Consider the following 13,139-nt stretch of genomic DNA (forward strand, 5'->3'; position numbering starts at 1 on the left):
AGAGCCGACTTTCTGGAAAAGACCCTGATCCCAGGAAAGACTGAGGGTAGGAGAAGGCAGCGGCAGAGGATGAGGTGGCTGGATGCCATCATTGACTCAATGAACATGAGTTTGAGCAAACTCTGGGAGACAGTGAAGGACTGGGAACATGGTGTGCTGTAGTTCATGGGATCTCAAAGAGTTGGACCTGACTTAGTGAACAACAAACAACAGTTTATAGTAGAGATTTCAGTACATGTCTCACTAATCGATAGATTAAAAAAAAAGCCTGTAAGCACAGATGATTTACATAGGATCAACACCCTTGGCCTAATGTACACGTAAATAATATTCTATCCAAAACCTGCATTGTATACTTTATTTTCAGGCACGTGTAGACATTTATAAAAATTGCCCAAGACTGGGAACCTCCCTGCTGGTCTCGTGGCTAAGACTCTGAGCTCCCAGCACAGCGTTGCTGTTAAGTTCAGTCGCTCAGTTGTGTCCGACTCCTTGCGACCCCATGGACTGCAGCATGCCAGGCCTCCCTGTCCTCCACTGTCTGCCAGAGTTTGTTCATGTCCATTGAGTCATTGATGCCATCTAACCATCTTATCCTCTGCCCACCCCCTTCTCCTTTTGCCTTCCGTCTTTCTGAAAGCATCAGGGTCTTTTCCAGTGAGTCAGCTCTTTGCATCAGGTGACCAAAGTGTTGGAGCTTCAGCAACAGTCATGATTTGAAATAGCATCGTGTCAGTAAATTTGAAAATTAGATGAGATAAACAAATTCCTTGGAAAATGTAACTTTCTAAAAGTAGCTACAGAAAAAATTCCTGTAACCACTAAAAAAAAAACAGAATCAGTAATTAAAATTTTTAGGCACAGATGGCTTCATTGTTAAATTCCACCAGACTTTCAAAGAAGAAATAATTCCAGTTCTACCCAAATACTTCCTCAGAATAAACCAGGGAACACTTCCTAGTTTATTTTATGAGGTTATCATAACTTTGTTACTAAAATCCAGTAGGGATGGTATAACTAGTGTGTTTATAGCAGACAAGGACAAATACTTTACAGCTATTGATTTTTCATTCTCTTGCCAAAGAAACATTCAGAGTTAACTTGCCTTTTGGCAAGAACTATAGTCCAAGTTTGAGTGATAAACCACTTTGATTTATAAAATGTGATTGAAAAAATATTAAGGTTGTGTATGTACACGTGTTGCCTTAATTGACCTATATGGCTTACTGGGCAGATTAACACCCATGTTTTATAGTGACTCATCATATCAGTTCGGGCTCTTTGGGATGTACCTGGACCTTAGTTGTTACCAGCAAAGGGGGATTTATTGGTCACCTAATTAAGAACCCCCAGGCAGGGCTGCTGCAGCTGGGTCCTTCCCCTGCTGTCTTCCTCCTTGTTTGCTCTGTTCTCAAAGAGCCTCTTGACGCCCATGTGCTCATGTTCAAGTTCTTCAGGAAAGAGGGGGAATCTCTGTAAGTCCCAGAGGAGGAAGAAAAGACTTGGTTAATTTTGACTCGGGTTTTGTGTGCTCACAGAGACGAACCAGCTCTGGCCAGTAGTAGGATGCTCTTACTGGCCAGCCACACACACACACACACACCATCCCCTTGTGCCTGGGATTTGTAACCAGTGTCTCTGGAAGCTGGTGGACCGAGAGTGCGGGGTTTCAACTGGTCAGAAATTGGAGTGCGGTGACACCTGGAAAAGTGCACGAGTGTTTGGTTTTAAAATACTATCTCGCAGCAGCTGTCAGATGAAAAATCTAATGAGTTTTTCGTCAAAATAATTATAAAATTCTACATGATAAAGAATTTTTAGGACCCTAGGACATAACCATCCAGTTACCAAGAATTAAGGAGTCTGACAAGTTTTGAAAACCTTGAGCAGTGGAAACTCTCATGCCCTTCTTGTGGTGTAAATTACTACAGCTGCTTTGGGAAGTGTAGTGCAGTTGAATATACGCTTACCTCACAGTCTGGCAGTCGCTCTTGCATGTATATATGCACTGGATGTATCCCCAAATGCTTAAGAAATCTGTGCCAGAAAGATCTTAGGAGTGCTTATGTCGGCTCCAAAGCAGAAACCGAGTGGGTAAGTAAACGACGGTGTGTCGCAGAATGGAATCATATACAGCAGTGAAAATAAACAGCAGGGCCCGCAGCAACAACGGAGCAAAACCAAAGCAAGACAGAGGAATATACACTATGTGATCACGCCTGTGTAAAAGTCAGGAGCTGGCAAAGATAAATGACCAGAGCTACAAGCTAAAGAAAAGCTAAAGCTAAAGATAAGCTAAAGAAAAGCAAAGGAAAGGTCACAGTAAGTTAGAGGGATTGATACTTACAGGGGAAGGAAAGGGCTAGGGATCAGAGAAAGGCACCCAGCTTTTTGGGGATTCTAGCAGTGCCCCATTCCGTGGCCTGGGTGGTAGTTGGAGTTCTGTTTGTGTAATAACCTTATGAAACTGTACATACGTGCTTCCTGTGCTTTACTATGTATATGTAGTATTTCATGATAAAAGTGATTTTAAAATAACTTACCTGAAGTTATCCAGCCTTTGTAATTTATGTTCACCTCAAAAAATGCAGAAAATCCAAAGCATATGTTTATATAGAATGTTTAAAAATGTTTTCTCTTAAGCTTCTTACTTTATCACGTTTTAGAAATTTCCATTTTTGAAATTCAGTTTTTTAAAAGCTTTAAAAAATTTTTCCGCGTGTGAGTTAACCACGTGTCTTACTTCCTAGGTGAGGGACTCCACTACATTATCTGAAGAAGGATAAAGTTGACTCTGCTTTGCTTCTTTACTGAAGTCTCTTCCTGCCTGGTCAAGCTCAGATATATCCTCTTGCAGCAAACGACACACAGGTATGTCACTAGAAATCTCCATTTGTGTAGGTTTTGCTTCTCCAGCTGTTCCTGGTGTGCCTTTGCATGACAGTGAAGTAATTAAATTCAGAAACATCCTGAACTTACTCATTTTCGACTTTAGCAGTATCCTTCTATAACAGGTGTATCTGAGTGTCTTCTGGATCCGTGGCAGCGTATTTGAGTGTATGTCTCTGACTTCTTTTCTTTTCTTTTAAACCAGCGTTAAACTCTGTGAGTAATAGACATTACCCCTGATGGCTTAGTGACAGTTGATGAGATTGGAAACCGGGGCTGGTGGCGTGCGCCTGCCCCGGGAGGGTGCCGCTGCAGTAGAGGTGCCGGTGCTGAGCGTGGAGGCCTGCCCAGCCGGGGTTGCATCTTCGATACAGGAACTGCTTACTCCTTCACCGTCTTTCTCTGGGAGTTTGAAAGGAAACAAAACACCCTGTGTTTTAATCTCTTAATTTGTGATTGAGTGGCATTTTATTCTTGAAATTAAGAACTCTTTCATATCTTAGAACATTAACGTGAATATAAAATAGGTTTGAAATGTTTGCATCCAAAGTTAGATTTAATACACAGCTATTTTTGATAACATTCAGAAGCATCAAGAAAACTGGTATTTAAAATTTTATTCATAATCACAGCACCATTCAGTTTTCCCCAATCGTCTCAGTTTTTTTAGTTTGAAACAGGGTCCAAACAATTGCGTTTAGCTGCTCTGCCTCCTAAGTGTCACTCAGCTGATTGCTCCACCCCGTCCCTTTTCTTCCTGGCATTTTCTGTGTCGGTTGTTTTGTAGTCAGGTGTGTCCCCGTTTACGTGGAACACATTCTTCTGTCCTTTTATTTCCTGGGAGGTGGGAGGTGGATCTAGAGGTTCGAGCGGCTCAGCCTTTGAGCTCAGCGCTCGGAGGTGGTGGTACGTGCATCTGCTCTGGTCCGCGTGGCGCTCGGCACTCGGACCCGTGGTCGTTAGGGGTCATAAATGATGATGGTGAAAGTCTCATCCTTTACTTTGCCTTGATTCACTGAAATCCTATTTGGTTACCCTAAGGGACAGTTAGATAGAAGCAGGAGGACGAATGCCTGATTCTTTCTCCTTATGGGTTCTCAAGACAATGAGACAGTCTCATAGCCGCTTCACAAGTGACCAGGGAAGAAGGGCCAGTATAAACTCGTGAATGTAAACATATGTGGTGCGTTTCAGAACACGGTAGCTGTTATTCTCGTAGATGCGAGGATTGTGCCACTTTTGCGGTGGAGCCTCTGTAAGTTGACTCCTTGTCCTTCGCTCTCTGAAATGGTAAGAGGTTGTAGATTCGTTGTGTGCTTTTTCACCCCAGACCTGGAACTGGCTGTTTGTCTAAGCAGCTCTGCCTCCCTCTTGTAGAACATGGTGTCTTGCGACCACAACCTGTACACTCGGAATCATCGTTGCCGCAGGGCTGGTTACTGTCCTGGACCTTTTTGGTGGACAGCCAGAGTATTTTCAGAAATCTAGCTCTCTTTCCTGATCCTTATAGTCTGTTTCTTCTCTCTTCCACAGGTAACATTTAAAAAACTTTTGGTTTATCTACTGTAATATGGGCTTCCCTTGTAGCTCAGTCAGTAAAGAATCTGCCAGCAGTGCAGGAGACCCAGGTTTGATCCCTGGGTTGGAAATATCCCCTGGAGAAGGAAATGGTAATCCACTCCAGTATTCTTGCCTGGAAAATCTCATGGACAGAGGAGCCTGGTGGGCTGCAGTCTATGGGGTTGCAAAGAGTCGGGCACGACTGAGCAACTAACACTTACTTAGTATAATATAAGTACTTGTGTGTGTCTGTGCCCACAGCCCTCTTTCCTTAAAAATAGTAGTGTACAGTACAAGCTTTTCTCCATATTTTTTAAAATTTAACAACATATCATGAGCTTGTGGCATAGTCATATACAGGGATTCTCCTCATCCATTTTAACAGCTGTTTAGTGTTCACTGTGTTGGTTGTTATATTATAGAAGAAGACTAACTTAAAAATATGTTGGCATTATTCAATATGTGTTTCTCCTGCATATAAAAGTCATCAATTTGTCCAGCTGCAGATTTCCCAGTGATTTTGGGACCAGGCAAGTACATTGCTAATCTTGGCCTGGTTTTCCTTATGGGTAAACTAGAAGACTTGGACTAGAAGCTCAGGATGAGTTATTTTAGCTGAAAGAGACTGCAGATGAGGAAACTGTACCTCAGAGCATCTCCCTGGCCACGGAGTGAGCACCCTATAACCAGGGTTGTGACGTGCCATGGAATCGGCAGGTATTGTTGAGTGATCGTATGTCAGAATCAGGGAGGCAAGGGCAGGTCTGCCGTGGGCAGCTAGCCGGGTGACAGCATCACTCCCCGAGATGAGAGCGGGTCTCTGAGTAGGTCGAGGCGTGCCGAACAGCCATGGGAAGCGCCAAAGACAGCAGATTCTGTCTGGGCTGCACTGACCACGGGCCTCCTGTGCAGCTGAGGGGGAGTGGGTTGTCCGGGAGCTCCGCGAGCGTGGGGCTCGGAGCGGGGGCTCCTCTGTGCGGGTCTGATTACCCAGCAGGACAGAGAAGGGGCCTGGATCAGCACCTGAACAGCTCCCACCTCAACACCACCGGTGGCAAAAGGGGAGCTGGTGAAAGAGAGGGGTCAGGAGCTCAGAGCTAAGAGCCGCTGACTTTGGGCATCTCATGTCGTATTCTCCAAGTGATTTAAATATTGTAATCCACTCCTGAATGGTGCCATGTTCCATGCTTTCACTCCGATTTCCTAGTAAAGTCGTTGCTTCAGGAAAGCGCGCCGTCTCACAGCCTGCAGCCCCAGAGCCTCCAGGCCGGGCATGGCTCGGGGCAGCCTCTCCAGGAAAGGTGCTGCCCGCTCTGAGTCGCTGTCAGGCGGACAGAGCCCTCAGCTCCTTCCTGTCCAGATGGCTGGGCTCTGGCTCTGGTCCAGAAGCGACCAGAGTTGAATGAACCCTTGTTTAACATCCTAAGTCATTTGCACCGAGCGATATTGGCAGTGCTGGGTCTCAGGCAGCTATTGTTTTCCTAAAGAATTTGAGACCAAGTTTCGTATTATGGTTTGATCAGGTTCCTTTCCAGCCATCTGCCTGCGTCAGTCTCTCTCTCCCCCTCCCTCTCTCCTACGCGGGGCTTTTTCATGTGCGATGAGGAGCGGCCTGTTTGTCTGGGTAAGAGTCCAGGCCCCTCTGTGCTTTCCCAGTGAGTTAGCCACAGGCGGCTCCCTGCAGAGCGTCGGGCATCAGGTGTCCTGAGCAGTCAGTGTGCTGAAATGTCTGCATAACTGTGGATTGCCAGAGCGCTTTTTTATCAACAGGGCACACCTGTCTGCCTGTGGCTTTCTCCCTTCCTCGGCCTCGCATGGATGATGTTTTAATCTCCCTCGTGGGCTTGACGTGGAGCGGGTTTTCCTGCGTCTCTGTTGTTTAGCACTTTCTTGCTGGCAGGAGCCATTTTCTTTGTTTATCTGATGCTTCCCTTTTTTGGTTTTCCCCGGGCTTTCCAACCCTTGGAGCACCTTCTGTCAGCAGATGTGCGTTTGTTTCCAGTTTCTAATCTCCAAGTGTAGCTCAACTTAAACCACCAAAGCAAGGGACATAAAATAAATCATCAGCGTAATGGAAATGCAGAGCAAAGTCGCTCTTCACTGTGTTTCTGAGTCCAGGTACACCTCAGCTTTGCCAGCAAAGGTCCGTCCAGTCAAAGCTATGGTTTTTCCAGTAGTCATGTAAAAATGTGCGAGTTGGATCATAAGGGAAGCTGAGCGCTGAAGAATTGATGCTTTTGAACTGTGGTTTTGGAGACTTCAAGGAGATCCAACCAGTCCATCCTAAAGGAAATCAGTCCTGAATATTCATATGGAAGGACTGGTGCTGAAGCTGAAACCCCAATACTTTGATCACCTGATGCAAAGAGCTGACTCATTGGAAAAGACCCTGATGCTGGGAAAGACTGAAGGCGGGACGAGAAGGGGACAACAGAGGATGAGATGGTTGGATGGCATCATCAACTCAATGGACATGAGTTTGAGTAAGCTCCAGGAGTTGGTGATAGACAGGGAAGCCTGGCATGCTGCAGTCGATGGGGTCGCAAAGAGTCAGAAACAACCGAGCAACTGAACTGAGTGAGTGATGCCTCAACTGAGTGAGGAGCTGGTTAGAAGCTAAAACTTTATGAAACCGATTTCTCAAATAGAGACTTTTTTCATTTGGATAAAAATATGGCCTCAAAATACAATAAATTCATACCTAAACACACAGCAAGCAGTAAATAATATAGTAACAGAGCAGTAATTCTGCTCCGTCGGAAGCTGCAGCATTGGAATTCTCGCCCTGTGAACGCCAGGCCCCACATTCGTTCCTGCCCACCTCCCCACGGTGTGGGCCTGCGCCCGCACCTAGGCCGCTGCTTCCTGGGGCTCCAGCCCCGCCTCCTGTCCGGGTCCTCCGGGCGCACCGACGTGGGGGCCATCCTTGAGCCCACGCTTGCCCTTCACGGTCTCTCCCTTTGCGCTGTCTCCGCCTGGCGTGTCTGCCGTTCCTGTTGGGCAGGACGTTTCTCTGCGTGTGGAAGCAGATGTCCTCTTTCCAGACCTAACGCTGGGGTGAGGCCGGGAAGGTGAAGCGACCACCGGGCCTGGGGCTCCATGTCCCATGACCCCGTGTGCTCACTTGCGCCACGTGCTTCCCGTCTGTGGGTGCTGCAGCCCCTGAGTCTCTTCCCCAGATCAGGCTGTTCAGCACCAGTCTGCAGGTCCCTGAAAGCTGCCTCCACCATCTCTTTAAGGCCTCTGACTGCGTTTGCATCATTTTTCTTCATCAGCACAATCATTATTTTAAGTATAATTTTTGTTAACCTGTAATTGTCACATCTAAACTTTAGGATTAACGGAAAATTTAATTATTTTATACCCACATATAAGTAAGTGAAATAAAGGTATTTATTTTAAATCAAGAAATCTAGTCAAAGGTTTCCACAAGTCCCCCATTTTAGAAGCTTCCAGAGATGGGACTTTGCTTACTCACCGATGCTTCTGGTGGTCAGCCTCTGCATGGGGCACAGGTAGGCTTCCTGGCCATGCCCAGGTGGGCGTGAATGAACAGATACAGATGTAGGTGAGAAATGACCATCACAGGTATTCTAGATAAAATGAGCAGGTTAATTTTGTATGTTTGTTTTAGAGAATTATAATTAGAACCAAGGAGCTTTTTTTTAACAGTGGTTTTTAGTTTGGGGGTCTTTGAGCATAGTGTTAGCTCTTATTGCTGCACTTAGAGCAGATATTGTTCCAGCCGAAGATCAAGAAGGGGTTCTGTTATTTTTTTGCCAGGGTCAGTGTGGAGTGGTTATCAAGCTCAGTGATGAAGAAAGACATCAGAGTGTCTAAGCTCTTTAGATTCCATACTTCTTGTTAAAACTTTTTTTTAACAGTTTTTTATTACGAAAAATGTCATTTAAACCATTCAAAATGTACAGTGAGTGGGTTTTATTTAGTATATTCACAGTGTTGTATGGCCATCATCGCTGTCTATTTCTAGAACATTTTCATCCCGAGAAGAAGCTCCATTCAGTCTCTCTTATTCTCCGCTCGCCTCAGCCCCTGTCAGCCATGCTCTGCCGTCCGTCTCGTGGATCTGCTTGTTCTGGACGTGACACACAGGTGGAGGCAGGCGGTGCGCGGCCTTCTGTTTCTGGCTCCTGTTACTCTAGCGAAACGTTTTCAGGGTTTTCCCATGGTGCACCATGTGTCAGCGCTTTATTTTTTTATGGCTAATGATAGTACATTATATAGACACATATACCTTTTGTGTATCCAGTCATCTCTTGACAGACCTTTGGACTGAATAGTCTTGTCTATTTTGAAGATTGCTGCTCTGAACCTGCATGTCAAGTCTTTGTGTGACGTACATTATTCACTTCTTTTGGGTGTATACACAAGAGTGGGATTACTGGGTCATAGGGTCACTCTCTGTTAACTTTTTTGAGGAACTGCCAAATTGTTTTCTACAGTGATGATGAACCATTTTATGTTCAGCAATGTATGGGGGTTCCAGCTTCTTCATATTCCTCACCAACACTTGAAGTTTTCCATTTTTTTTAATTACAGCCACCCTAGTAGCTGTGAAGTAGTATCTCGTGATGGTTTATTTTTTTAAAAAGTAGGTTTTTTTAATTGGCATAAAACTGACAGAACATAAGATTAACTGTTTTAAAGTGAGCAATTCAGTGGCATATAGTACGTTCACAGGTTGTAACCACAACCTCCCTCTGGTCCCAGACATTCTCATTTCCTCAAAAGGAAACCCTGGACCCATTAAGCAGGTAGCCCTCGTTGCCTTCTCCTCGTCTCCTGGGCAGCCTGGCTCTGGACTTGCCTGTTATGCACGTTTCATACGAATGGAGTCGTGCATGTGCGACTTTTGGCTTTTGACGTCTTGCACATAGCATGCTATTTTCCAGGTTCACCTATGTTGCAGCCTGTATCACCATCACTTCATTTCTTTTTATGCCTGAGTAATATTTACACTCCCCCCATTTTGTTTCGGAAAAGGTAGTGGCACCCCACTCCAGTACTCTTGCCTGGAAAATCCCATGGACGGAGGAGCCTGGTAGGCTGCAGTCCATGGGGTCGCTAAGAGTTAGACACGACTGAGCGACTTCACTTTCACTTTTCACTTTCATGCATTGGAGAAGGAAATGGCAACCCACTCCAGTGTTCTTGCCTGGAGAATCCCAGGGATGGGGGAGCCTGGTGGGCTGCCGTCTATGGGGTCACACAGAGTCGTACACGACTGAAGTGACTTAGCAGCAGCAGTAGCAGCATTTTGTCTATTCGTTCTTCTGTTGATGCTCATTTGGGTTGTTTCTACTGTGAATAATACTACTATAAACATGTCTGCACATATGTTGATTTGAATACCTGTTTTCAGTTGTTTGGGGTATACACCTAAGAGCACAATTGCTGGGTGCAGATGGTGACTGCAGCCACGAAATTAAAAGACACTTACTCCTTGGAAGGAAGGTTATGACCAACCTAGACAGCATATTAAAAAGCAGAGACATTACTTTGCCAACAAAGGTCCGTCTAGTCAAGGCTATGGTTTTTCCAGTGGTCATGTATGGATGTGAGAGTTGGACTGTGAAGAATGCTGAGCGCCGAAGAATTGATGCTTTTGAACTGTGGTGTTGCAGAAGATTCTTGACAGTCCCTTGGACTGCAAGGAGATCCAACCAGTCCATTCTGAAGGAGATCAGCCCTGGGATTTTTTTGGAAGGAATGATGCTAAAGCTGAAACTCCAGTACTTTGGCCACCTCATGCGAAGAGTTGACTCATTGGAAAAGACTCTGATGCTGGGAGGGATTGGGGGCAGGAGGAGAAGGGGACGAGAGAGGATGAGATGGCTGGATGGCATCACTGACTTGATGGATGTGAGTCTGAGTGAACTCCGGGAGTTGGTGATGGACAGGGAGGCCTGGCGTGCTGCGATTCATGGGGTCGCAAAGAGTCGGACACAACTGAGCGACTGAACTGAACTGAACTGATTGGTAATTCTGTGTTTAACTTTTTGAGAAACTGAAAATGTTTTCCACAAAAAACTAATCCATTTTGTTTCCACCAGCAGTATATGAAGATTTCAGTTTCTCTGCATCATCAACAATACTTGTTGTTTTACCTTGTTAAAAAAAAATCATAGCCATCCTGGTGGGTGTGAAGTGATAACTCACTGTGGTTTTGATTGGTAATTCCCTAGTGACTAATGGTGTTGAAGATCTCTTCATGTGCTTATTGGCTGTCTCTGTGTTTTTCTTGGAGAAATGTTTATGCACATCCTTTGCCCGTTTTTTAGTTGAGTTGTTCGTCTCCTGGTTGTTGAGCTGTAAGAGCTCTTCGTATGTTCTGGGTGTTAGACTCTGACCGGATACACGGTTTGCAGATCTTGTTGTTGTTCTTTGTTCAGTCACTGCGTTGTCTGACTGTTTGCGGCCCCGTGGACTGCAGTCCACCGGGTTTCCCCATCCTTCAGTATCTCCGAGTTTGCTCATACTCATGTCCATTGAGTGAGTGATGCCACCCAACCATCTCATCCTCTGTTGTCCCCTTCTCTTCCATCCTGAAATCGTTCCCAGCATTAGCGTCTTTTTCAGTGAGTTGGCTCTTTGCATCAGGTGGCCAAAGTATTGGAGCTTCAACTTCAGCATCAGTCCTTCTGATGAATATTCAGGGTTGCTTTCCTTTAAGATAGACTTGTTTGATATCCTTACTGTCCAAGGGACTCTCTTAAGTCTTCTCCAACACTACAGTTCGAAAAGCATCTGTACTTTGGCGCTCAGCCTTCCAAGTCTCACCTCTGTACATGACTACTGGAAAAAACATAGCTTTGACTATACAGACCTTTGTTGGCAAAGTGATGTCTCTGCTTTTTAATAATGCTGTCTAGGTTTGTCATAGCTTTCCTTCCAAGGGGCAAGCATCTTTTAATTTCATGGCTGTAGTCCCCGTCCTTAGTGATTTTGAAGCCCAAGAAAATAAACAGCTCTCCCATTTTTTTGTCTTTTCACATTCTTGGTAGTGTCCTTTTATATACAAAAGTTTTCAAATTTTGTGAGACCAATTTATCTTCTTTTTCGTCATTGCCTGTGCTTTTAGGGTCATATCTAAGAATCCTTTGCCAGATTCCGCATCATGAAAACCTGTCCCTATGTTTTCTTCTAAACTTTATGGTGTTGCATGCGTGCTAAGTCACTTCAGTCATGTCCGACTCTGCGACCATAAGGACTATAGCCTAGGAGGCTACTCTGTCCATGGAATTCTCCAGGCAAGAATACCAGAGTGGGTTCCATGACCTCCTCCAGTAGACCTTCCTGACCCAGGGATCAAACCTGCATCTCTTACATCTCCTGCATTGGCAGGTGGGTCTTTACCACTGGCGCCACCTGGGAAGCCCTTTACAGCGTGAGTTCTTATATTTTAGTTGCTCATCCATTTTAAGTTAGTTTATGTGTCTGGAGTGAGGCAGGGGTCTAAGTTCATTCGTCTCCCTGGATACCCAGTTGTTTCAGAGACTGCTTTTTTCCAACTAAATAGTACTGACATCCTTGTCAAAAATCGTTTGCCTGTGGACGTATGGATTTGTCTCTGGGCTCCCAGTTCTGTTTTCTATGTGCCGGTCCTTATGCTAGTATTTCACTATTTTGATTACTGTCATTTTGTAGGAAGTTTTGAAGTAGTAAGCTTGAAAAGTCTTTCAACTTTGTTTTGCTTTTTCGATACTGTTTTGACTCTTGCCATTCCATGTGAATTTTTCAAATTTATTTTTTAATTGAAGGATAATTGCTTTACAGAATTTTAGAATCAGATTTCTCACTTCTGTAAAAGGCCACTGGAATTCGGATAGAGATTGCATTGACTCTGTAGATTGCTTCAGGCAATATGTTTGTTATGGGTCTCTAGAGAAAGAGAAGCAATTTGTATGTAAAGAGATAGTTATTCTAAGGAATTGGGGCTCACACAACTATGGAGGCAGGCCAGTCCCAAGATCTACAGTGTAAGTTGGCAACTAGAAGAGCCAGTGGCTTAGTTCCAGTCTGAGTCAAAAGGCCTGAAAATCAAGAGGGCTAATGGCGTAGTTCAGTTCACACACTCAGTCATGTCTGACTCTTTGCAACCCCATGGACTGCAGCACACCAGGCTTCCCTGTCTATCACCAACTCCCAGAGCTTGCTCAAACTCTTGTCCATCAAGTCGGTGATGCCATTCAACCATCTCTTCCTCTGTCATCCCCTTCTTCTCCTGTTTTCAGTCTTTCCCAGCATCAGGGTCTTTTCCAATGAGTCAGTTCTTCCCATCTGATGGCCAAAGTATTGGAGCTTCAGCTTCAGCATAAGTCCTTCCAGTGAGCATTCAGGACTGATTTCCTTTAGGATTGACTCTGATCTCTTTGCAGTCAAAGGGACTCACAAGAGTCTTTCCCAACACTACAGTTCAAAAGCATCAATTCTTCAGCGTTTAGCTTTATGGTCCAGCTCTCACATCCAAAATGACTACTGGAAAAACCAGTAGTTTGGGCTTTGACTAGATGGACCTTTATCGGCAAAGTAATGTCTCTGCTTTTTAATATGCTGTCTAGGTTGGTCATAAGTTTTCTTCTAAGGAGAAAGCATCTTTTAATTTCATGGCTGCAGTCACCATCTACATTGATTTTGTAGCCCACAAAAATAAAGTCTGTCACTGTTTC

The 13,139-nt window shown here is 44.8% G+C and overlaps 1 protein-coding gene across 3 annotated transcripts in view; it reads left to right on the forward strand.

Moving 5' to 3' along the window:
- Positions 1 to 13,139, forward strand: part of TRAF3 (TNF receptor associated factor 3) — a 116,281-nt gene that overhangs the window by 59,475 nt on the left and 43,667 nt on the right. For all 3 annotated transcript variants that reach the window (XM_027520682.1, XM_027520680.1, XM_027520681.1), the window contains exon 2: positions 2,751 to 2,871. The gene's annotated coding sequence lies outside the window, so the exon portion shown is untranslated. The remainder of the gene's footprint in view (positions 1 to 2,750; positions 2,872 to 13,139) is intronic.

Source organism: Bos indicus x Bos taurus, chromosome 21 (assembly GCF_003369695.1).
Source record: "Bos indicus x Bos taurus breed Angus x Brahman F1 hybrid chromosome 21, Bos_hybrid_MaternalHap_v2.0, whole genome shotgun sequence".
NCBI lineage: Eukaryota > Metazoa > Chordata > Mammalia > Artiodactyla > Bovidae > Bos > Bos indicus x Bos taurus.